A 23,759-nucleotide genomic window follows, 5' to 3' on the forward strand; every position below is an offset into this window, starting at 1 on the left:
ACCCCCACCCGCTCGCCCCCACTGCCTCCAGAACAACAGTGCTGGCATTTTCCACTCTTCTTTTTTTTTTTTTTTTTTTTTCTTTCTGCTTCTGGTATTTTTTTTTTCCGGCGATTTTTCTTTTACTGTGTCTGGTACCTGGACCTGGGAGGAGGGGGGCAGTCTGAGGAGCACCTTTTTTGTGGGGGAAAAAAGCTTTTTGACAAAGATGTATGCGATAGGTCGTTTGATGAGTAAGTGCACCTGTGCTGGATGGGCTGGGAAGGAGTTTAGGATATGGGAGATACTGTTTGTTTTGTGCTTCTGATAGTGAGGCAATATCAGACGCATAAATGGGGGGATGGGAAATGATGTATTTTTAATTCTGTTTTTTCCCCCCAGCAATAGTTCATGATAATATTTCCAGGCCTTTCTTTGCTTTCTTGTAGAAAAGCCTTTTCTGGAAAGGCCCCTGAGAGCCCAAGAAGATTCTGTGTAACAACTTTTAAAAATAAACTTTAAGATTCCAGGACAGGCTAATCGTGGAGTCCTTTGCCAGCTGTTTCTGTCAGGATCAGCCAGACCTGAACATGCACGAGCAGAGTTTCACTCCAGATGAGAGGAGGCAGAAATGTGGGGCTGAAATAATCTTCCCTTGGGAGAGGTTATAATGGGGTCAACAAAGGGCTTGGACTGCAGAACCCTGTGGTAATGAGAACCCTCTTTCCCTCTTTGCCTAGACCAAGGTGGTGTGTGATGGTAACCAACACAGTTACACAGAAATACAGACCATGTATTTGAGGAAAATGGGCAGTGCCTTTCCTGGGTGCTTGGGGAGCTCCCTGCCACATAATGTGGTTGCAGAAGGTACATGTAATTTGGTGGAGTTTTCAGTGCTGATAGGCTATCCCATTCTTTAGATTTTGGATAGTCTATAAAATGATGGAAAGTTGTGTGCCTTTTCTCATGGCTGGGTGCATGACGTCCACTTATGCAAGCATTCCCAAAGAGAGAGAGCTCCTTGCTTCAGGCTGCTGGATGACCTGTGTGAGCCTTGTACGGCTGCTGGCACCACTTCTCGGGGTGGCCAACCTCCTTGCTCCTTCCTTCAGTAAGTGTTGTTTGCTTTGTGGAACAGGTCTCATCAGTACCTGATGAGAGGCTGGTTTTGACCAAGTTGTAGTTTGAATCAAGTAAAATAGGAGAGTGTGAATGATGTGTTTGTTTATTAATAAAGGTGGAGATATGAAAACACTCTTACTGAAGTGTCTTGCTTGTGGCTTTTGAAATACTGTATCTTGATTTATTTTGTTGGAGAACGACTGTGGTTTGCCTTTTCTTGACATAACTACAAAATGAGTAAAAAAATTAATTTCCTGAAATAGAAATTTCGTTTTTAGAAAAGCTGAAATGGATGCAGCACCCAGACTTTGACCTTCTCAGCTCCTGACTAGTGGTTGTTTACTACAGCTGCAGCTGTGCGTCTTTGAAAGAGGAGGAGCTGCAAACACAAGCATGCTCACTTTTCCTGCTAAGAGGAAAACATGTAATAAACATACCATTTCAAAGTGAGATGTTAAGTAAAGTGTTGAGCAGCCAGGTTGTGGCTTTTCCTTTCCTTTGTGCAAGTTGTGCTGTGCTGTACCTGTGATAGAAATTTTGAGTCTTGCAAGTGCAAAACATGAAAGCGTGAAATGACTACATTTCCTATACAGTAAAAAAGCATTTGGGTTTTTTTAAAAGTAAATTAATGCTTACACTAGAAAGGAGAAATGCTTTTGCGCTGTAGTACTGAGGACACTGTCAACATTGTTCGTCATTGGAAAAAGTTCCATGTAACCTTACCCTGTGTTCAACAACTGAACTTTAGACAGTGCTCTTGCTTCAACTGAATGATTTTTTTTAAAGTTGCTACTGAATGCAAAAAAATCACCTAAATAACAGCAAGACTTATAGTTGATGATTCAGTGTCAAAATGATTGCTTTAGTTTATAGCTAGATGGAGGTATGTTGACAAACTTGATTGAAGTGTTGATTAGACCTTGTGACACCATTGCAGAAGTGGGTAAAATTGGACCAATTTCAGGATAGTTGTGGAGTTGGTTTTGGTTTTTATGTATATATACATATATTTGTGTGTGTGTGTGTATGTATATATATATATGCATATATATAAACATATATATATATAGACCCCAGTGCTAATCATGCCATGTTTGCATGTTGAATCTCTTTTCTGTGCAGAAGGTTTGCTTAGACTTTGTGCCCTGAAAGACATGAAGTTTTTCATACTTCTGCAAAATTTGGTGTTACCGTTAGGTTTGAAGTTTATTCCAAATCCATGCTTTTGTTTGCTCCCAAGCAATAACTATAAGAGATGAGCTCAGTTGGTTAGAGCATGGTGCTAATAATGCCAAGGCTGTGGATTGTGTCCCTGTATGGGCCATTCATTTAAGAGCTGGACCATGCAGGTCCCTTCCAAGTCAGAATATTCTGTGATTCTACAATACAAAAAAGGTAGGGTTTTCTTTAATTCGTTCTGTTTACCTTTTGACTGCAGAGAGCTCTTAAAACAATACAGAGAGATAGGGAGAAAAGGAAAAATGAATGTGGCTTTGTGAGAAAGTATATCTGTGCTGTATGTAACACTGAGCTGGTATAGACTTTCTTCAGTTCAGTGTAGTATCTGTTTGTATTAATTAGAGAATCTTACCTAACCAAAATTGAATTATTATATATAATTTTTTTTTGCATCTATGTCTGCTGCAGTATGATGTGTTTTGATCTGGAGATTCAGCTTTAAATTATGGCATGCCTTAGTTCTGTAGCTATTTCTGTAATTGCCTGCATTTTTGGGATGGTATCGTGGCATGAGCCATCCTAGTGTTTCTCAAACACATGGTAAAACTTCGGAGTGACTATATAAAGTCATGTGATATATATTCAGGGATTGTATGCTTTGTACTGTCTCTTTCTTTATGCATTGAACACTGTACACATCAGCTCTTGTGCCAGAAGAATACCTTCAGCTGCAGGTACAAGGATAGGACTTAGCTTGGTGTTGGCTTGCTGACTTCTCCCCTCCACCACCCCGAAGTTCAGTAAAATCACAAGTATGCAAAAGCTAAGGTTTATTGGAACTACGTGTGTGTCCAGATCAAGGGAGATGCTATGATTAAAAACTATTAAAAGTATATACTCAGTGATACTAAATAAATTCTGGCAAGACTGTCACACACTGACATTTCTGACCCTCTGAATGCGATCCTGGTAATGTCTGTTCTTTTTTAAAATCTGGTTTGTTTATTTGCACATAGATGTATTTTTAAAAATGTTTTGTTTGTTTGTTTCTTGAGACAAATGCCCTCATGTGCCATGGTGTTTATCCTTTTGTGGGTAGCTGGCAGTGCTGGCATTGACGGCCTTTGGAATTGCAGTGCAGACCAGCACCACTTGAGTTAAGGAATGTCTGGTTAGCAGTAGCAAGCTTTTGTCCTCTCCGTGAACCAGCCTTCAGGACGGGAATGAGGCGTGCTCTTTGCTAATGGCTGGCACGGTATTTGCTACATAGCAGAGTAATGATGGGACTCAAAAATCCCGAGCTTTGTTCCTGGCCTGGCTGTGGGGCGAGCGTGTTCTCGTTGTTTAAACATAGAACAATCAAATGCGTGACCTTGGACATCAGCGCTGCAAAGGGGATAATTAATCAGATGATGTATCATGTCGGGAGACCCGAGTTCTAGTCTTGCTTTTGTCATGTGTCACCTGGGACAGGCACTTTATTACTCTCTGTGTAAGGTGGTAAGCAGTGACCCTAATTCCTTATTGATGCGGGGTGTTGTCCAGTGGTCAGAGCAGCAAAGAGCACAAGGTTTTGCGTGCTAATGCTGATCCTCCTGCCGACTGCCTAAACAATTTCTTCTTCTCTGCCTTGGCCAAGAGGGGCTTTTGTGGTGCTGGTCTGTTCTGGAGCCTTACAGGTCCCTGCCAGCATCACGGGCAGCACAGTGATGCTGGCAGGCTGCGTGGGTGCAGGGGGTGTGTGCACAGAGCTCAGGCCAGCTGGAAACAAGGTCAGGTGCATTAGCAGAGTCAGAGATGCTACCAGTGAGCTCTGGAAGCTGTCCTGAGCATGAGTGAACTTTAATTCTTATATGCTTTGTTCAAGTCTTGTCAGGCTGCCATTGATAGGGTAGAGGCAACTATCCGTCCCCAGCATTTTCTCTCTGGGGATCCCTGAAGAAAATTCTTTCAAAAAAAGTGCTCTGCATTTTTTTTTCGCTTTATTTTTCACTACCAAAATTGTCAGAAGTGGCTGGTGTGTTCTCAGATACTTTCAAACCAAACTTTGAAGAACCAGTCACTGAGTATTTCTGTTGAAATGATTGAAGTTTGTTAACTGGAATATGCAATATTAGAAATTTGTTACATGAATTTCAGAGAATACCTGTGAGTATTGTTATTCACCATGGATCTTATGTTCCTTCCCCCCCCCCAGTACCAGCATTTTCAGATGGTCTGCTAAAAATTGAGGAGATCTTTTATAGCAGACATAATAAGTTGTCGTCTGAGGTAGCCACTGAGATGTTTAGGATTAATGATATCAATTGCCAATTCCTCCTAGAAAAAAAATACATAATTACTATGAGTATTGTGTAGTAACATTTGACAGGAATCTGAGCAGGACCTAACTTAAAATCAGAATAATATAGAAATGGGGGGTTTTTATATCTGTCTTTATTTTGAGTGTTTAATGCTGGCATGAAACAGTTTTGAGTTAGTCTTCAAGTATGGGTTGGCAGTGCTCTAGAAGAGCATGTAAAGAGTTGTGATTGATAACACTTTAAAATATTTTAAAGTGTTGGACAGTAGTTGGAGCTCTTCCAGTTCCTTTTTCAGGGAGTCTTTCAGTTGCAAGAAAATTGCAAGTGGGAAATGAAAAGATTTCTCTTAAGAAAAAAAAGGTAGAGAAAAACATTCCCCTTTCTATAAATTAGTAACAGTTTCAACGTGACTTAATTTTTTACTTGTTCCATCTAACCAAGGAAATTTTTTGTACAGAGAGTGCCCTACAGAATTTTGAAAGGAAAAAATGAGCTAACTGGGTTATTTTTCCCCTTTTGAAAGTGAGAGCATGCAAAGTTGGTCTGGTTAGGAGGCAGATTTGGAGGCTGCTATTTCTGATAGCATTGCTGTTTTCACTTTTACTTTCGAGATCTATGTTCAGCTAAATCAACATTTGGCTAAAATGTCTTTATTGAGAGAGTATGTATTAATAATTGGAGACCTCTTATTTTGGGAAGGTGGTAGATTTGTACTTTTTGATTGTGATTTTATTGGGATAAAGTTTACCACAGTCACATCAAACATAGTACACTGTAAATAAATAATGCAGTTTAGTATACTTTCTCTGCTTTGCATCCCAGCCAGTATCCAAGATAGATTTATTTTGTGCTTGCTGGAGATGTGATCACTTGTTGCTGGATTTAGGAACACATTGCGATGCTGACGAAGTATCTGGGATAGGCAGGGATGGAAGGCTGGACTCCGTGCACAGCATTCACAAACTCCTGCCTAGGTCATTCTGGTGGATATCTTGAATAAAATACGTTCCTTTTCTAAAAAAGAAGAGCTTAGCTCATCTTCACCTCAGAAGTGTGTACTAAAATCATGACACCAGAGCAATTCTCATGTTCAAAAGGCTTTCAAAAAACCTCTCAGTTGGTTGATGGTACAGGAAGTCTCAGATGTTTAGTTCACACGTAAGTGACTACATTGTACTTGTTAAAAAATAGGTGAGAGAACACTTGCAGTGCTCAAATCCCGGGAGAAGCACTGGAGGGCCTGAAGGGTTTGGTGGCAGTCAGGAAGGAATAACAGTTCCTGTGGGCTCTTCTTGTGGCTTTGGTTATTTAGTGTTTAACTTAGCCCATATGTTGGGAGAGCAGGTAGATCCAGCCAGGCTGGGATTTTCTATAGCAGGGATAGCATCGGGAGCTTAGTGGTTTGGTACCCAAGTCATCCTGAGGGCATAGCCTGAAGTCCATCAACACAAATGAAAGATAATTGTACCTCCAGATCCCTCTTCCCCACCCAAATACTACTCACACCCAGTTGTGTGGCTTTCATGGACACATCTTTTTTTCTTGCCTTAAACAAAAAGGAAATTAAAAAGAGGAATTAAAGTAAAAGAAGGAAGTTTCTTCTTGTGATGCATTCTGACTGCAGTTGGTGCTGTATGTTCCCATCCATCAGTTCTCATCCCTGTGTGTTTAGCTGTTGCACTGCCTTCTGCCTCTTGCCAGCAGCAATGCTTAGCCTCCCTTTGGGTGAGGATTGCTGCTCTCTTCCTCTTGCTGTAAACCTTCTGTTGATAACTTTTGTTATTAAAAGGCTTCTTAATTTTTACTTGCAGCCACATTTTCTGGATCCTGGATTATTTGGAAGCTGTAGCAACTTTAACTACTCCCTACACCTGTTTTTTCTTAACATTTATACTTGTACAGTTGTGTTTTCAAGCCATCTAACCAAAGAAGCCTTGATAAATTACATTTATATGTGTATCTATTTGTGTGTGTATATATATTTGCTAAAACCGCTACCTGCTTTGCAAAAGGTGTATTTTCTCAGTTGTGCAGTGCCTAACTTGCAAGTCCTTTGAGCAGGGCTGCCTTCCTGAAAGCATGGCAGAGAGAGGGGAAGGTGGGGTGAAGTTGCTTCCCTGCATTTGGTTGTGGGTGCCGTAGTTTCTTTCAGCAGACCCAGAGCAAGCCAGGGTTATTCCTATGCCCAGGCTGACTCCTTGGATATTACTGTGATATCAAAAATAGAAACATGAGGGTAGTGTGAAAAGTCATTTCATATTGGTTATATATTAGAAATATGAAAATCAGTGGAAATGTTCACCTTGTGTTAGACAGTGTTAAAACTAATTCAGAAAACCCAAAAAATCTAATCTCTCAAAGAATCTGTAACAGTAATTTTTAAAAGAGAGAACAGAAAAGGGACACATGCTATGGCAATCTTTTGATATGATCTAAAACAGCAATTCCAGTCAGTGTTTGTCAGACATTATAGAGTTTTCAGTTTCAAAGTTGAATGACTTGACCGCAGCTCTGTTGAAGCTTGAGGTTTGGCAACCGTGTCAAGTACGGGAATTGTGTCCTAAAAGCGTCTTGACAGCGCTGAAATGCCACAGAAGAAGCAAAGCCACAAAGCCACATTTAACCAACATATAAGTTGCAAAGACTTTAAGGATTTCTGCCTGGATGAACAAGTTCGAATTTAGCCACAGATATTCAGTGTCTTAGTTGGTGGTGGACAGGTTGGCATTTAGGCAGACAGCAGAGAAAGTGTACAAGTTGAATGAAGTTATACTCACTGGAGGCAGGACTTAGAGAAGTGAGAAGAAATATGTGTAATACCTCAACGTGGGATCAAATTGTAATTTCATTGATTTGTATATCACAGAAGAGCATTGTGATCATCTAATTCAATTTAGTCATCAGCAGGGTATTACCTTGTCCTGCAGAAGCCATACATGTTCTCTTGCAGCTGGAACATTTTGTGAATAGGTGTTTGTAATGTAAAAAACTTTACACAGTAGGCAATCAATTGTTGTCTTTGGTGAGCTGTTCCAGTGGTTATAATTACTCTAATCTCTATGCATTATTTCTTCCCTGAATTTATCCATATATTTGGCTTCCAGCCACTTAACCTTGTTACACTGCTGTCTCTTAAATGAGTGGTCAACCAGTCTCCTGTCAATTCCTTCTCTGTCTTAATTTTCAGAATATGCATAATTGAACAGTGTTTCACTTTGTGGCTATTAAAGATGGTGAATTGATTTAAATAATTTTGACTTCAAAGTAATGGGTAGGAAAACTTGATTTAAACAATCAGTTTAAATCCTGTTTGGTTTCTGCAGTTCTTACTTATTTTCCATTCTCAGTGCTGTCTGTTCAGTAAGTGATGCTTAGTGTGCTGATATACAACAGGCAAAATAGTGTTTGTGCAGAGTATATTCAAATTTTTATTTGAGACAATGCATTGTATGAACACCTATATATTTTAAAAGTTTGTGGAGTTAATGTTCATTTGCTTAGTTTGAATTTTCAGATGTTTAATATTACAGTATAGCTGATGTGTTTCTGATTTACTAGGTAGTTCAATTTTACAATTGACTTTGTCAGCTATACTTAGAAATTGGAACTCAAACCATGGAAAACATCGTTAAAATAATTTTTAATAATATCTTGATTACTTTTTGATGTGCCAGGTTGCTTTAAAAATCTTAATAAAATGCATTAATGTTTAAAATTTTATATTGAATAAAGGAGAAACAGTACCTTGTTATTAAGAGAAACTTACAGTTTCTGTTAAAAATACCCCGGAGACTTTTAGAACTAGTAGGTATCACCCTTTAGCATATTGTTTATATTAATAGACTGGATGAGAAAGATATTTACCTAGTTTCTTTTGCTCATGGTAGGTTTTTCAACTTCTGAATGGTCCAGTAATTTGCAGTGGTTGAATAAGCTGTGAGAAAGAAGATACTCTGTTCTGCACCTGCTTATTGATTAGTTTGTGTTTCAGTTTTGTTTAGTCTGTGGTTTTTATTGGGTAAGTAGTTTCTTTGAAATTTTAACAGCAAATGAATGCTGCTTGAACATTGATGAAAGAAGGAATGTTAATTGATTTCGTAATTTCACATGTAATTTTGGTGAATAATTTAAATAAGGGTCAGAATTTTTCATTGGAACGTACAATAGTGTTACAGGAAAAAGCCGTTTCTTTACCAGACAAATTTTAGAGCAGCCATGGTTAGCCTGCTCCCTCTCTAGGAGTATTAAAGATTTTCAAAAGGTAGGAGTGGGCAACTCCTCTTGTTTTGTGAAACTGCCTATGAAAATAACTTTTTCAAATACTTAATTTATTCTCAGCTGATGACGCTGACAGCCCAGTTCCTAGGTGCCTTTTTGGGCATGTCTATTCAGTGTGTTATCTAAAGTATGGAATAGGATGCTTGTTGGCCAGAGGTACCAGCTGAGCAGGAGCGCCCAGGCTCAGTGTTTGGTGTGCTTACCTTGTGCTGTACTTCTCAGACCTTCCACTCTCCTACTCGGTTTTTTTTGTGTTTTTTTTTTTTCTTCCTATGCTTTTTCAGGATCATTTCAAATTTAATAGTGCTGTTACTGGGATCGTCCATTCCCTCTCCCCTGCAACTGTTTTCATCATTCATACCAGTTTTAAAAGGGTTACTAAGAGTACCAGGTGATTTTGCTGAGCTCTGCTCAGCTTGGAGAAGTTGTGCTCTTTAGCAGTAATCTCACCATTGAAGTCCTACTGGTTCTCAAACAAACTGGACCTTTTCACTTTATTTAATCTTTTTTGGAGACATTTTTCGATGCTTAGGTATACACTGCTCTACTTCCTCAGTCTTTTCAAGGAGATATAATTATCTAAATAAAACTTAATTTCTGCATATTCTGACTTTAAAACAGTGATCATAGGTAACCTTATTTTACAGGGAAACCAAGCTAGAGATGGACCTTTTTTTTTTTTTTCCCTCTGCCTTCTCTCTAACTTCTTGAAATAGCAAGATTTTTTTACTTGCCAGCTTTTTCATTTTGTAGTTTCGTTCAGTGTGATAACTTCCTTTCTACTTGTATTTGTCATGAAGCCAGGCAAAATGATGTAGGACACAGAGTTATCAAAAAACAGTACAGCTGGAAATGTAATTTGCTTCTTCCTCAAAGAGGGAGAAGGAAGTTTGTTGGCCGTGTTGCTTTCTTTTTTGCAAATTGACGTAACTAGTGCAAATCCTGTGAGAAGGATCAGGGCTGGGAACAAGGACCATTGTGCAGTCTAGCCTTGTGCAGCAAGGCAGAAAACTGGAAAGTGGTTGTCAGAGGAAAGATTTTATTAATGCTTCAAGCTTCCTGAGAGCAAGATGGGCCAGGTAAAAAGCACTAGAAATATATCCCAGCACTATAGAGACTCTCTGATGAAAGAATATCTCTGTGCTCTTGAGAGAAATCGAAATGGGTGTTTACTTATCTATGTTTTAAAAAAGGAAAATGAAACACATTACAAAGTTAATTTTACAATCACATCGTGCACAGCTACTGCAAAACTAATTGGCCTGTGAGGAAAGGTACCACCTTTATAAGATCCAGTTGACTCTTGGTGGCTTTTTAGTCCCAGCATTTGCTCCAATTCCTCCTCCTCGACAGTCAAGACTGTTCTTCAGTGTAGTGTCTGTTGAGGCTTCCAGTAGGATGCTTGCACTTTCCTCCATTGAGCTTGCCACTGTTTATGATGCTTCTGTTCTTTAGAAACCACCAGTTTATTAAGAAATAACCTCCTACCATCCAGCAGTGGTGTGCAAGGCTCATGAACGAGGCTTGTGAACATCTAAACGGAACTTTTGAACTTTGTCATCTGAGTACAGTGCTTTGCATGGCAGAGAAGAAATGTGAGCCTAAAGCATTTGTGGTCATTAGCTTAAAATCTTTCCCCTGCAAAAGCTAATACTGACTTCATTTTTTTACTCAAGTGGAATGTTTAGGTGTTGTTCTTCACCAGTAATGTTGCTCTTGCTTTCTCCATGCACTGACTTTTAGCCCCTTTATCTGTTTCAACTTTTGACTTTTTAGGGTTTTTTTTAATACAAAATTAGTTTCCACTGCACAATTCTAAATGTAAAAACCAGTCATACCTTAATTTACATTTTCATGTTATAGATGACATAGCATGTTACAAGTCCCTGGAGCCCTGAATTTCTGCTGAGGATTTATTACAGCAGTTCCTGAAAACAGCGTGGTGAAGCAGTAACCCCTTGGTTTCTGGGTTGGTGCCATAGGCAGCTGGAGCTGCATGCGGTGTCTCAGAGCTGGTGTCTCGTATTACCTTTGGAAAAGCTTGTGGTACCTCACAAATTGCTACATGGAAAGCAACTCCATTTCTTTCATTTAGGTCAGGCTGTCAGATGCTTTTTGTGTCCTGCTCTTCTGTAACTGGGACAACTGAGCTTTGAGGTGACCATGACTTCACTTGCAATCTAGCGGGAGGATCCCGGGGGTCCTTGCCTCTCCTTGCACTCTGGGTGCAGACTGCCTTTTTTATGTGTCCTTGTGTTTGTTCTGCCTCCAGGATCTTGGGAAAGTATTTCTGTTCTTTCCCATCTGTTTCCCAGTTGTGCTCTTGGACTCTGCATATTACTCTTCTCTGGGATGAAGACAGGATGCAGGGGAGAGAAACTACTAAATTAAGAGGTGTGGGGAGGATACAAATGGTCCAAGAAAAGTGAAGGTGGTGTGTTTCGTGTGTAAATGGTGGCAAAAGAAAGCCTTTTGTTGCATAGTGTTGACTTAAGGTCTTTTGAAAACCACTTGCTGCTGAATATACTTTACCATATATACCATATATACTTGCCATATACATAACATGCAACATTGATTTCTCTTACTTCAGCCCTGGTTATTATCCACTGAACATCTTGTCCATTACTAATACCTCAGTAATGAGCTGTAAAATGATGTTTCTTATTCTGCAGACAACTTCAGGACTTGTTGCAAGACAGAAACTGATTTTCACTGCTTGCCAAAGAAGTTTACATACCTAATGTGATGCCTGGTATGTTGTGTTAAGTGGTTCTGTTGCAATGGATTAATTTTTGTTATTAGAAAAATCCTCTGTTATAATGTCAAAAGTTTTCTGCCTGCTCCTTCAAGGTTTTGGGGTTTATCTTGTGTGCTGTTCTTGAATATGTATCATTGTAAGTTGCAGATTCATGCTGGATGCAGGGAATTGCTAGAGCCAAAGTCTGTGAGTTTGGCTCAATGTGTATTACATCCAGAAGAAGTTCTCCAAGTGTTTCTTTGGTTACCCTGAGACACCAAAGAGCATCCATGTCTTAACCAGTGTTGAGTTTCTCTGAGTACACAAAATGCAGCATCTTGAACTCTGGGTATGTTTTGTGTATTAAAACAGTTGCTGAGAGTGTCTTGTAGGTAGATGTGAACAGATGAGAGGGTGTGATGTGTATTTTTCTAGTCTGTGTTCTTTTGGTGAAGCTTCAGAATCTTTGTTTTTCAGCAAGAATGTTTGGACACAAAATGCTCTCTAAATGTAGCATTTAAAAACACATTACCTGGCTTTCTGGAAACAGAAGTCTTGCAGAACTTCTAACAGATAGGGAAATGGATTTCTGTGTTGCTTTGATCTGCCTTCTGTGTGCAACAGCACAAAAATATGTTTCAGGCATTTTGTTTTAAAGTTTTAAATCTTCATGTTTATTGAAGTGCAATTCATAAATCTGTTATTTCTATTTACAACTACTTTTTCCTCCTTCCTTCTTTAGACAGGGATATTATATTATTGCTGCTTTGCTTATAATCTTGCTTCTTCCAAAGATCCCATCAGCAAAATTACTTTGAGTATTTTGTGTGCTCCTCAATATTTATTTTATGTCTGTAGGATGCAGTAAGCAGTCATGCCTTAAATTGTATCTGTCAAATAAGAAAAATAGAAGAAAAAAAATCAAGTAAACAGCATTCTGTTATAACATGATACTCTGTACTTAGGTTTGATTTCTACCTTCATTAATATTTGAACTTTACTATGAGATGCATAATAACGTTTTTAGAGAGGGTGGTGATGTACTGACTGATAATTTGGAAATCATTTAAGAAATGCCTCATTTTTTGTATGTGCAAAATGAATGTAATGCTGCTTCGTCAGGACACTTTTTGGTCTACCATTGGGAAAAATACACACAAAAATTGCATAATACAATGGTTATGAGATGTGTGCTTCAGATGGTAGGGTCCACAGAGATTTCTGCTTGCTGTGTTCATTACTTCAGTTGCCTCTGCATGCTGATATTTTTTTCAGAAGATATAAGGAAAAGTGTAACTTCTTTGTCAGACTGAGAATAACTTCTGTGAGCCTTGTAGCCATGAAAAGTGTATTGAAGGAGGCTGTTTGCAAGAGGTATTACCCACTTGGTTTCCTTGGAAACATGAAACATGATTTACAAATATTGACTTGAGAAAGCTGCAGCTTAGAGGAAATCCTAAACTGTTGGTTCAGGCTTTTAAATTAATATCTCTGAAGAGTTCAGGCCGTGTTGAAAGTCACTGCATGTCCACGAAATGACATTTATAATAATTCTGTGTTTCTTGGTGTAATAGCCAATTCTGAGTGCTGGTGGTTTGGAGAGAATCTGTGTTTTCCTGGGAAAGGGATACTGAACTGGGAACGCTGGTTCCAGTTTCATCTGTGTTAAACAGCTCAACTCCTGACAGAAGGAAAAAATTGATGCTCTTAAAAGTTGGATAGTTAGTGCCTTACCACTGATGGAGTGCCACCTGGAATACTTTCTTCTTGGTGAAATTTAGACACTGTAAATTATCATTCATGTCTTGTAAATGTTTTAAAACTCAGTGAAGGGTTGTTTGAATGCTCCTTGTTATGTTCATGCAAGAGATTGTGTTATAAACTTAAGTAAATTACATTTACTGGATAACTTACTTTTATTGTGTAGGAATTTTCATATACACTTACTTTCAAAGACTGCTGATCATAATTTGGTCTTGTGGCCGTGTTAAATTTTTTAAAATGAAATCTGCTTTATCCCTGGAGCACAGTGTTAGGTTACCTTGGAGTTGTTGTTAGATTCATTGTGGGGGATGGAAAGGGGCATCAATGAGGGAAAAAACATACACCAGAGTGTTGCATACATGTTGAGTGCTGACTGCTGGGTAGAGATTGCATCTGTGCACACATTAATGAGGAGCAGGTCTTGGTTTGGTCAATCTAACTGAGGTGCTTCTGGTTGTGGTTTAAGTTGTGCTTGTCCTAGTGTCAGTGCTGCCTTATGTGGTTTCCAGTTACCACCCATCTCCTGTGGTGCATGTCCCTCTGTCACTCAGATAGCTTCTACTGTCAGCAGACTGGATTGGATCAAGAAACTGCCCAAACTCCTTCAGTTTCACTGATTTATTCTTAACTTGCCTTATTTTCCCAGTGCGTCTCCTGAAACAGCTATGGTTGTGCAGGAGCAGCCAGCTGGTTGGAGGCATGAAAGCACCTCTAGCTATTTCGAAAGTTAGGAAGTGTTAAAGCCTTATTTTTGCTGTGCTCTTAGAGAACATCTCCAGAGCAGAGATGAACTGAGATCTTGAATTTTTCTACAGAAAAGCCATGCGTTTGTCTGCAGGTTGTAGGGCTAGTAGTTTTGTGGCCACGAGGAGGTGGCAAGGCACAGTTTTTAAGGTGTGATGTATTAGGATGAAAAGGTCATGTACTTTGAATGAATATGAGCATGCAAGTCTGTGCTTCTGTTGTAGACCTGGATAAGATTTTGTGTCTCAAGCCATTGGATTCTTTTCCTCCGAGGTGTCTTTCATATTTTATACAATTACTCCTTCTAAACTGTGCTTTTCTGGGAGGCTATAAAGGTGTTTATGATGGGTGGCCTTATGTAGGTAGCTGTGTTAATGAAGGCAGGCTGAGCCTAGGTCTACTTTTGTCTGGGGTTGCAGGAGGATTTTACACTGGAAATAGGAGGTGGTGTGCAGGCAGGCAGCTGCACAGGTGCTTGTAAGCATCAGGTCCTCAATATGCAGAGGCATTGGTGGTGTAGGCAAGCAAGGACTGCTGAAACCTGTAGGTCAGTGTGTCAGATAAGATGACTAAATCTGTGATCTGTATGTATCGTGAGACAAAGCATTGAGAGCAAATAGAACACCACAGAAGCCTTCCCTACATGGGCCAAACGGTGGCTACTTTTCTAATCAAGCCAGTTGAACTAAGCAGAAATGCTTTGCCTAATGGTTCTGTAAATAGGGTCTAACATCCTGAAGGTTACAAAGCTGTTTGTCTCTCTGGATGCTAAGGAAGGTATCATCTGTGTTGTTTTTGAGTGGCTGGTTCTAGCTGGTGAGAGCAGCTTGCTCTTGACTTACTCCGTGCAATAGCTATGGATTACAGTGGAAGAGGCTGTAAGGAGGCAGAAAGATTAATGGACAGGAGAAAAAAAGTAGTGACCTGTGGAAAGAAAGCTCATATGCGTAAAATCTATAGTGGATAATGGCAATGTTGCAAAATCCTAGAAAACAGTGGAGGCTCCTGTTGTTGGAAACTCATATGCTGAAGCTTTAGGCTGAAGGGAGGTCAGTAAACTGTAAAAAAGTCTTCATGTTAGCAGAAGTAAGACAGAAAAGGCAGCGCTTGAGTCTTAGGGTGGGGTGATTTTTTGTTTGGTTGCTTTAAAGTCCGGACATAATCAAAGCAGAAGGTAGAGTTGTGTATGGCTGAAGGCAGAACAGGTGTACAGAGTCGTTTGTTGTGGATCATCAATGTGCCTCAAAAATTGAGTATGAAGGCTTAGGATGGCAAACATAAATACTAATAGGAAGATAATTGTGTCAAATGAACTCTAGTTCTTTGTGTAACCAAATAAACTACATTACTGCAAAGTCAGTCAAGATGGGAACAAGAGTTTGTAGCATAAGAGTTCTGCTAAAATTAGGGTTGCTTTCATGTGAAGTCATTGTGCCAATGCAAACAGAATTTCAAATTGCAGGATTGATTGTAAGATAAATGCCTCCAGAGGAATTGGAGAGAAGTCACTAACTTAGAAGGACGAAGGGATAACTGCAGTGAAGATGTATGGAGAATTCTCAGAATAAAAAAAGTAGAAGATATAAATGTGTGAGATGGCAGTGTGATACTGCTTTTATTATTCTGGATTTTTTCATTTCATGATATGGTGAGCATCTTTCAAGTATCACTCACTTTAAGTGATTAGAATAGAAGCTATATAAGGTATGCAGCGTCTAAGGGAGAAGCTGGGAAAAATACATGCTTAGACCGATTGCTCTTTACTGATTTTTCTGTGGCATCACCACTAAATTGGTAGTTGCAAAAACTCAGTCCTGTAGAAACATCAAGGAAACTTCATATATTCACTCTTTTTCTGGCAGAATATTGATACTGTTTTTAGTTTTAGAATCCTTTTTTCTAGCAAGTATAGGTAAATTTTAGAAATAGCTATGTGATATTTACTTGGCTATTGCTTGTTTAATAAAGGAGGCTCAGAGCACCTCTTGGCTTCGTGGTGGCTCCAGAGCAGCTCCAACACAGCGTCAGTGTCAGTCCTCAGATACATTGGCTCTTACTCTAGGTTGTACTGACTTCTGAGAGTAAGGTGATAAAAGAAGTGAGAGATTACATTAGGCACAGATAAGGAGAAATATCAATTCAAGTAGAAAGTAAGTATCCCTTTCTTACTTACCTTCAGCCTGTAATGTGTGTGAATCTCTGACTATCAGCCAGTTGTCTTACCAGGCATAAGAACTACAAGGTGTTAAAGCTTTCTGGGCAGAGCACTGTTGTTGTCTGTATTCCAATAACAAAGGAAAGAGAACTATTTGTGCAAGAGGAAAGATGGAGACTTCTGGTTTTGGCTCCATGATGAAACATTTTTCACATTGAAGCTGAAATCATCATTGAAGTTTTCAAGGCCAGGTGGGATGGGGCTTTGAGCAACCTGGTTTAGTGAAAAATGTTCCTGCCCATGGCAGGGGGGTTGGAACTTCAAAGACCCTTCCAACCCAAGCCATTCTGTGATTCTAAATGAGAGGAGCTAGTGTGGTGATAAGCTGGAGATGCCAAGTCCTTCGAATCAGAAAGGGCTGTTTCATATCTTCTGTTACATGTTTGTAACCAAGCTGCCATTGCCGACTGTGAGGTTTGAGCCAGTGGCAGATGGCTTCTTGAGCAAAGGATGAAGAAGAGAAGTTATGGCAGAATTGGCAAAGCCCACAGAGTCATTCTCACTGACTGAAAGGAACTAATTATTCTGGACTTGTGTTTCAGATTTACTTGGTCTGGGTTCAGATCCGCACCCTGTGTGACTTGAAAATACAGTCAGCAAACAGCAATATACTGGACTAGGCATATGTAAATAGTGAAGTCACTGAGAGAATATGAAATACTGGATTTAAGAGAGAAAGATTCATTTGGGAAATGGCAAGTGAAAAAAAGCCCAATTTTAATGTACTCTTTAAAAAAAAAAAACCCAAATCTGAGATACCAGAAGGTGCCAGACACCCTATTCAGTTAGCAAACTGCAGAAGCATGTCTGTGCAAAATGAGAAATGTGTTTACTTGGCTAGCTTTTTTGAATTGAAACCTTATAGGTGTTGTGAAATACTGCAGAATGTACAAATGAGCATGTGGTCCAGAAAATCCCATTGCAACAAAGGGGCAGTTTATACACTGCAGTGCACCTCACTTAGACATGGTGGTAGTCCCAAACTTAAGTGTGTTGAGATTTTGTGGACAAGTCTTAATTGGAGCATTATGAGTATTTCTCTGTGTGGGGGTGTGAGATGCAAGTGGGAATGGAGAAGAGGGAGGAGGAGCATCTGCTTCTTACTGAGTTAAAGGTGTTTTGTTTTTCTGAAATGAATCAGTTTTAAAGTGGGGAGGAGTTGGGGAACAAGATGAGCAATTGAGAGGGGAGCTGCTGGAGGACCAAAGTGGCTTTTGGTAAGGGGGCAGTGGGAGGTAGAGTGGACCACAGCGTCTGGCAGCTTCCTAGTGAATATGAGAACTCGTTGGGTTCCCACTTGCCAATGGGCTATTCAGGAGAATAACAACTAATAACAGAACATGGGGAGCAAGACCCAGATTCACTCAGCAAATAGCAGGGGATGATGGAATAAGGTTGTGCTGCTCAGAAGTGTTAAACTACTGTAGGTGCTGTGGTGAAAGTGCCGGGGTTCCACCTGCATTGGTGAACAGGGAATATTGAAAATATGCTTTGATAGGCTTTGTAATTCCCTGAATTCTGAAGAGTTTGAATTCCTTGAATTCTGAAGAGCCTGTGCCTCTGCAGGGGCACACCCAGGTTGTGTGGTTTTAAGAGCAGCTCTTTGTCCAGTATTCTGCACCTGCACAGCATCTCGCTCTGTTTTGACTCCATCTCCCTTTCTGCTAGGTAGTAGAAGAAGCTCCATCCTTGCAGGGGTCTGGAGAGCACAGCTCTCTGAACCAGATGTTCATCCCAGCTAGAGCTGAGATGCTAGCTCTAGACAAAAGAAAACCACTGCATGTCAAAATGTAAAATGGCCACTGAGGAATATTTTTTTTTTTTTTTTGAAACAATGGTGCTTTCAAAAAGTCAGGTTTTTCGATTTGTAAGCAGCAGGCACATTGCACACTGGAGTTTCACTTTCAGTTCTGTCACTAGCAGCTTTTTTCTTGGGGTGCTATTTCAGTGTGTCCTGAATGTCATTAAAGCTGAACTGAAGTTATTCCTTCGTAGTTCAATCATATTGTTTGAGTTTACAATAGTGAAAGATCTTGTGGTTTGTAGATACTCTGGGGCCTTCTTTACTGACTTTTCTTAGATACTTAGCTAATTTTCCTTCATGCAGATTTTGTGTTTTATCATTTTGTCTGGGCTTCAAGTTAAAAAAAAAAAGGGTTAATTTTTTTTTCTTTTTAATACTTGACAGTTTGAGCTGCTGCCTGCTTCCTTCTAGTAATAAAAGCACAGCAGATAAATAGAGGCCTCCATTCACATGCAGGTGATACCAAAGGAATTTAATACAGACTGCTGCATTGTCTGCTTTCATTTCCCTGTCTAAGAAAATAGCTAAGTTCATTGGGAAAATACAGGAACTCAGCATTGTTCATCTTGTCCAAGTATAATACATAGAAGAAACTATTAATTCAAGCTTGCACTTACATTCTTTATAGCACTGAAAAGTTCTTTCTGTCTTGTTGCCAGCCCTTCCCTCTTAATTAGTCTCTGTGTGTATAATTTCCTTTTCCCCTTTTTTGTGTCCTTGTTACACTGTCCTTTCTTGTTTGGGATTTGAAATCTAACCAGGTAATTGTGCAACAACCTTCTCCAAATTCACAGTGGCTAACTTCTCTAGCTGATGCAGTAGTGTACAGAGGAAGATAAAGATGGGGAATGTGGAAGCATAGGCAAGGGCTTTCCCTTTCCATCCCTGGCACAGGTTTTCTGTATAAATCTGGAAGTGTTATCAGTGTTCATTTTTCTCCTATTTAAATATTGATGGTAATACTTGAGGGAATTGAGTGTTGTTGTAAAGCTGCTAAAACTGGGGGTTGTGTTAGATTGGCTGGGGACAATCTGGGTGCGGACTAGAGATGCGGACTTTCAGCACATTTACTGAAGGAGTAAAATTAGCCCAAAAATTTGCCCATAGGGTATCTGCAGTTGGGTACTGAAAGTGCATCTGCTTTTGAAACAGATCAGGTTCTAGTATTAGTCTTCATTTTGAGACATTGAAAAATGGGGGATGTGTATGTATTTCTAAATAAGCATGGGATGTTGATGAGAAGCATTCTTTATAGATGGCTCTCCTTAAAAGTTCTTGCATGAGTAAGTAACTGGAGGCGGTTATTACCCTTACTCATCTGGGAGGTATTGAGAGTCAACCAAAGAAGTTACTACCTTTGCATCATTTGCCTTTGTGTTCACAGGCATAGAATGTGGTTTAATATCAATACAAAGGAGAAAGTAGTAGCTACCCTTTTTTTCAAGAAGTGTTGCTGTCATTTTTGTCAGTACAGATTGTGAGTGGTGTGAGGTATTCCTCACATTGTGTCACTTTAAAGGTTTACAAATTTTACCAGGATAATGGTTTCAGACAGATGAAAATGTGGTTCAGGTTTTAACTATTACAGATTGTAGCACAGCAGTGACAAGGAGCTGAAATCTTGGAGATTGGATAGGATGTGATTTCTGTCAGTGTTTCTACTAGGTTGAAGGGAGGAAGAACAATTTTGATCTTTCTCTCCAGATACCAACTATATGAACACATAACCCTATTTGTGTTTAATGCATCAGAACTCTGTTAAACTGAAATTAGAAAAGTAGAGTTTTAATACTATTTTTTTCTGTCTTCATACTGAATTATATCAGAGTTACAGTGCATCCAAATGGATTATTCTTGTTCAGTAAGTCTTTCAGAAAGTGTATGAATCCTGCAATCAACCTGTTTGCCAAGATCTTTCATCCAGGATTTTTTATAATTAAATCAGTACTCAAAGCACACTTCAATTTTGCTAACGGTAGTGGCTGATCAGAAGGCCATGAAGAATAACACAAAGAACATGGATGGTCCCTCTGAAGAGAAGCTGATCTCCTCATTTGGGTCTATCCAAAGACTCAGTGACTATAAATTGCATAATTTGCTTTGGGAGCAAAAAAGCTATTCAGTTATGTTAATTAGTGGTTCTGTGTCATCAGAGTTGAGCTATGTTTTTCTTGTCCTGTTGGAGAATTTTATCCATAAATATGTCATAAACTTTTTTCAAATAATTTATTTGTTTTATTTGTACATGCCAGGTTGTAGATCAGGATCCCCTTATGACAGGCATTCCACAAAGGAATTTTTAAGAGTCTTTAGAGTAAGACACCTGGGAATAGATGGTGCCTTAGAACAGATAGAAGCAGACACACTGGAGAGCAGTGAGGTGATAGTTAACACAAAAAACCCCCACAGACAAACCAACTCCCAAACAAGTCAAAACAAGCGGAAAAACTGCCCAGGTATTTTTTTCCATGATGCAAATCAGCATCATGGAAAAGAAAGTGTGAATGTGGACAAATCCTTTTTCAAAGTGACTACAAAATGCACTGTATAGTGCATTTTATAGTTCATATATATGTAAAAATGTATTCTATAAATAGTACAGTTTTACACATAGGTAAAGACAGTCTTCTGTGTGTTTCACCTGTCCTTCATTTGGTTGTTGCTGTGTTGGACAAGAACTGCCTTGCTCTTTTCTGGGTGTTTGTCGTTGCAGTACGACTGGTGCTTGCACAGCAAAGGAACTCCATCGTTGCAGTGATGGTTCATTGCTCTTGCTGGCTCTTTGCTCTTCTTGACCTCCTCTTCTTTCTTCTCTGTACTCAGAAACTAGCTCCTTGCATGAGCTAGCAACCCTTTATGGTTTGGTTTGCAACCCTTTATGGTTGGGTTTGTTCGGTTGGTCCCCCCACCCATCATGTCTTTTCCTTGTTGTTGCCATTCATTTTCCTCTTGTTTTGGCTAGTTGGTTGATATTCAGACCAAAGGGATACATGCCTTCTGCTCTGTCATATTTGCTCAGCATTTTTATTTGTCAAGGAGACAACTTTGTCCCTTACTGTGTGTTGAGTATCTTCTGGTCTATGTCTTCACTGTGCCTTCCTTTGGAGACTTTAAATCCTCCTGGATACAGACTTAGTCTGAATTTGGGATTCATGATGGGTACTCGAAACCACTCCCCTGCTCCAGCAACCGGCTAACCCACCAATCAGTAAAAGCTGAAAAAAAAGATTTAAGGCTGCCAGAGTCTGGTGAGGGGGAGACAGGAGGCTCAGAGTTAAGGGCTTTGCTCCCGCTGAAAGTGTAGTGCACCTCTGCCCATGGCAGCTGCTGTGCTCTTGGCATGCCTTTTTTGTTGGTGCTGTAGCCTGCTCTGTGGATGGGGAAGGTGCTTGCAGGCTGGACTGGTCCTTCTTGGTTTGCAGCCCTGTGTGCAGGAGAAGAGGGTTTTGGGTGGAAAAGAGAGTTCCTAGTGCAGCTCTGCTGTATGAGCTATGAGAGTAAGAAAGGTGAAATGTGATGCTTGTGTGGTCAGCACCTAAGATGACAAAAAAAAAGGGGGACAAAAGCCAGTGCTAACAGTTTAATGGCAGCTGGGAGGTTTTTGCAGAAGTTTGGGAGGTTTACGACAGTTGTTGATAGTAGCATGCAAATCCTTATGCTTAACAAAGCTTTAGTCAGCTATCAAGTGATACTAGCTACTGATATGGTGCTTAACTCTTACGCCATAGCTGAACAAGAAATGTAAAAAGGAGGTTGCTTCAAGTAATTTCTGTCTGAAAATGCCATCAGAGGTTGAATGCTTGCTGTTTTTTTTTTTTTTTTTTCCCCTGCATTACTCCATGTGTAAAGAGATCTTCAGGCAAGAGTGACTTGCCTAGGACTGGTTCCTGAGTCGAGGCGTTTTCTGTGCTGTGCTGTGCTGGTTTGGTCCCTGTGGTTCTGTGGTGTTGGTGCTTTGTGTGCTGGAGCTTCCGGCGTCCTGTGAGACAGCCTTAGCACAGCCATGCTTCAAAGCTTGCTCCTTCACCTCTGATTCATGCAGCAGCTGCGGCACTGAAATTGAATCCTGCTATGTTGAAAGGAAAAAAGAAAGTCGGTTGTGGACTGTTTTTAGAGAAAACATTACGGACAAAGAACTTCCTCAAGGAGCCCAAAATAGGATTCGGTACTTCCGTGCATCTTTGTGGGAAGGAGTGGTCAGAGAGAGGAGGCAGCATTGGGCATGCTATGGCCAGCACGGATTTCAGGGATCACTTACTTTTCATTGACACTACCTTTGTTTTTCAGATACATTACTTGAAAACAGGGCAATTAAATTCCTAGTATTTCTTCTGTCGTTTCAGAAGTAAAGCAGATTCTGGAGTAGGTGGTGGCTCTGCTGCTTCTCTGATTTTCACCTCTGTTTTTCTTTGCCATTTAGTTGTCTTACACACAGGCATGTAACTTCGTTGAAGTTAGAAATATGGAAAAGTTCAAGGTTAGACTTTTCCAGAACATGACCTCCGCTGTCTCGGGCTTAAGCAAGCTATGCCAGAAAGATACCTCACTTGGCAATTGTGTCTGCTCAGCAGTAACAAATGTAGCAAGGTTCTAGAGAGGTTTTAATGCTCACTTTGAACAAGTTGATAAAACATGATGGAAATAAGCCAGAGATGAATTGAGTGCAGTTGGTTAAAAGTACTGCAGCAATTTATAGTAGTTTGAGTGTTGCCCATCAGCCTGGTTCCTCCTTCTTCTACTCAAAAGTACCTGTGGCATGCTGTAGAGAAGTGGAAATACTTTGTCCAGTGGTACATATTTCTCCTTTACCTTCCTCTTTATAGCTTCCACTATCATCAGCCTTCATTGTCCTTGAGATTTTGGCAGCATTGTGCTTTGATCAGTCAGAGCCAAGTCCCTCGGTTACTCCTCTGCAGACTGCAGGAAGGTGTGCTGGTGGTGGCAGGTGTCCCTCACCAAGCTCTGTGCTAGTAAACATCGGAAGAAATGTTAAGTGGCGTGTGCCAGGAAACCCCCAAACCTCTTAGGTGTTTACCTAATTTTGACTTGAAGAATGAGCCTTAGATGTAAGTACTTAAGATCCTTCCACTAGGGGTTCTTGACCTGTGGCTTAATCCCTGTCTTTGTCCCCCAAGAAATTAAAATTCTAAGAATTTTGTGCAAATGTTTTCTCTAGGTTGTTCTCTCCTAAGTGGCCAATAATTCCATCATCTTGTGGACGGAGAGGGTGAATACACCTCTGCTGAGGAGGCTAAAACAGAAAATACTGAGTAAGAAAAACCCGAGGAGAGTGCAATGGTTTTGGTGTTTGATGTACACCCACAATAAGACCTGAGTAAAGGGTAAAGGTTTCTTGAAAACTTGATTTACATAACATGCAAAGGATGGTTATCAGATCAGTCAGGCACTGATGTGAACGTGCATTTGTAAATTTTCTCATTAGTCACTCTTTTCTTTCCTTTTACTCTGAACTCCTGTCCTTTTGTTCCATGATTTAGTGGAGCTATTAAAAAATCAAAACAAATTACTTGCCTTTTTCTTTTTTTTTCTCCGGATTTCTTTCCCACTTCTGATCCAGCTCTTTGCAAATCAGGTTTATACCCTCACTCCCTTCACTCACCGGTAAGTACA

General features: G+C 39.9%; 1 protein-coding gene across 6 annotated transcripts in view; it reads left to right on the top strand.

Moving 5' to 3' along the window:
- Positions 1 to 23,759, top strand: part of KLF12 (KLF transcription factor 12) — a 235,561-nt gene that overhangs the window by 2,326 nt on the left and 209,476 nt on the right. The window lies entirely within an intron of this gene.

Source organism: Lichenostomus cassidix, chromosome 1 (genome assembly GCF_008360975.1).
Source record: "Lichenostomus cassidix isolate B80296 chromosome 1, HeHo_3.0, whole genome shotgun sequence".
NCBI lineage: Eukaryota > Metazoa > Chordata > Aves > Passeriformes > Meliphagidae > Lichenostomus > Lichenostomus cassidix.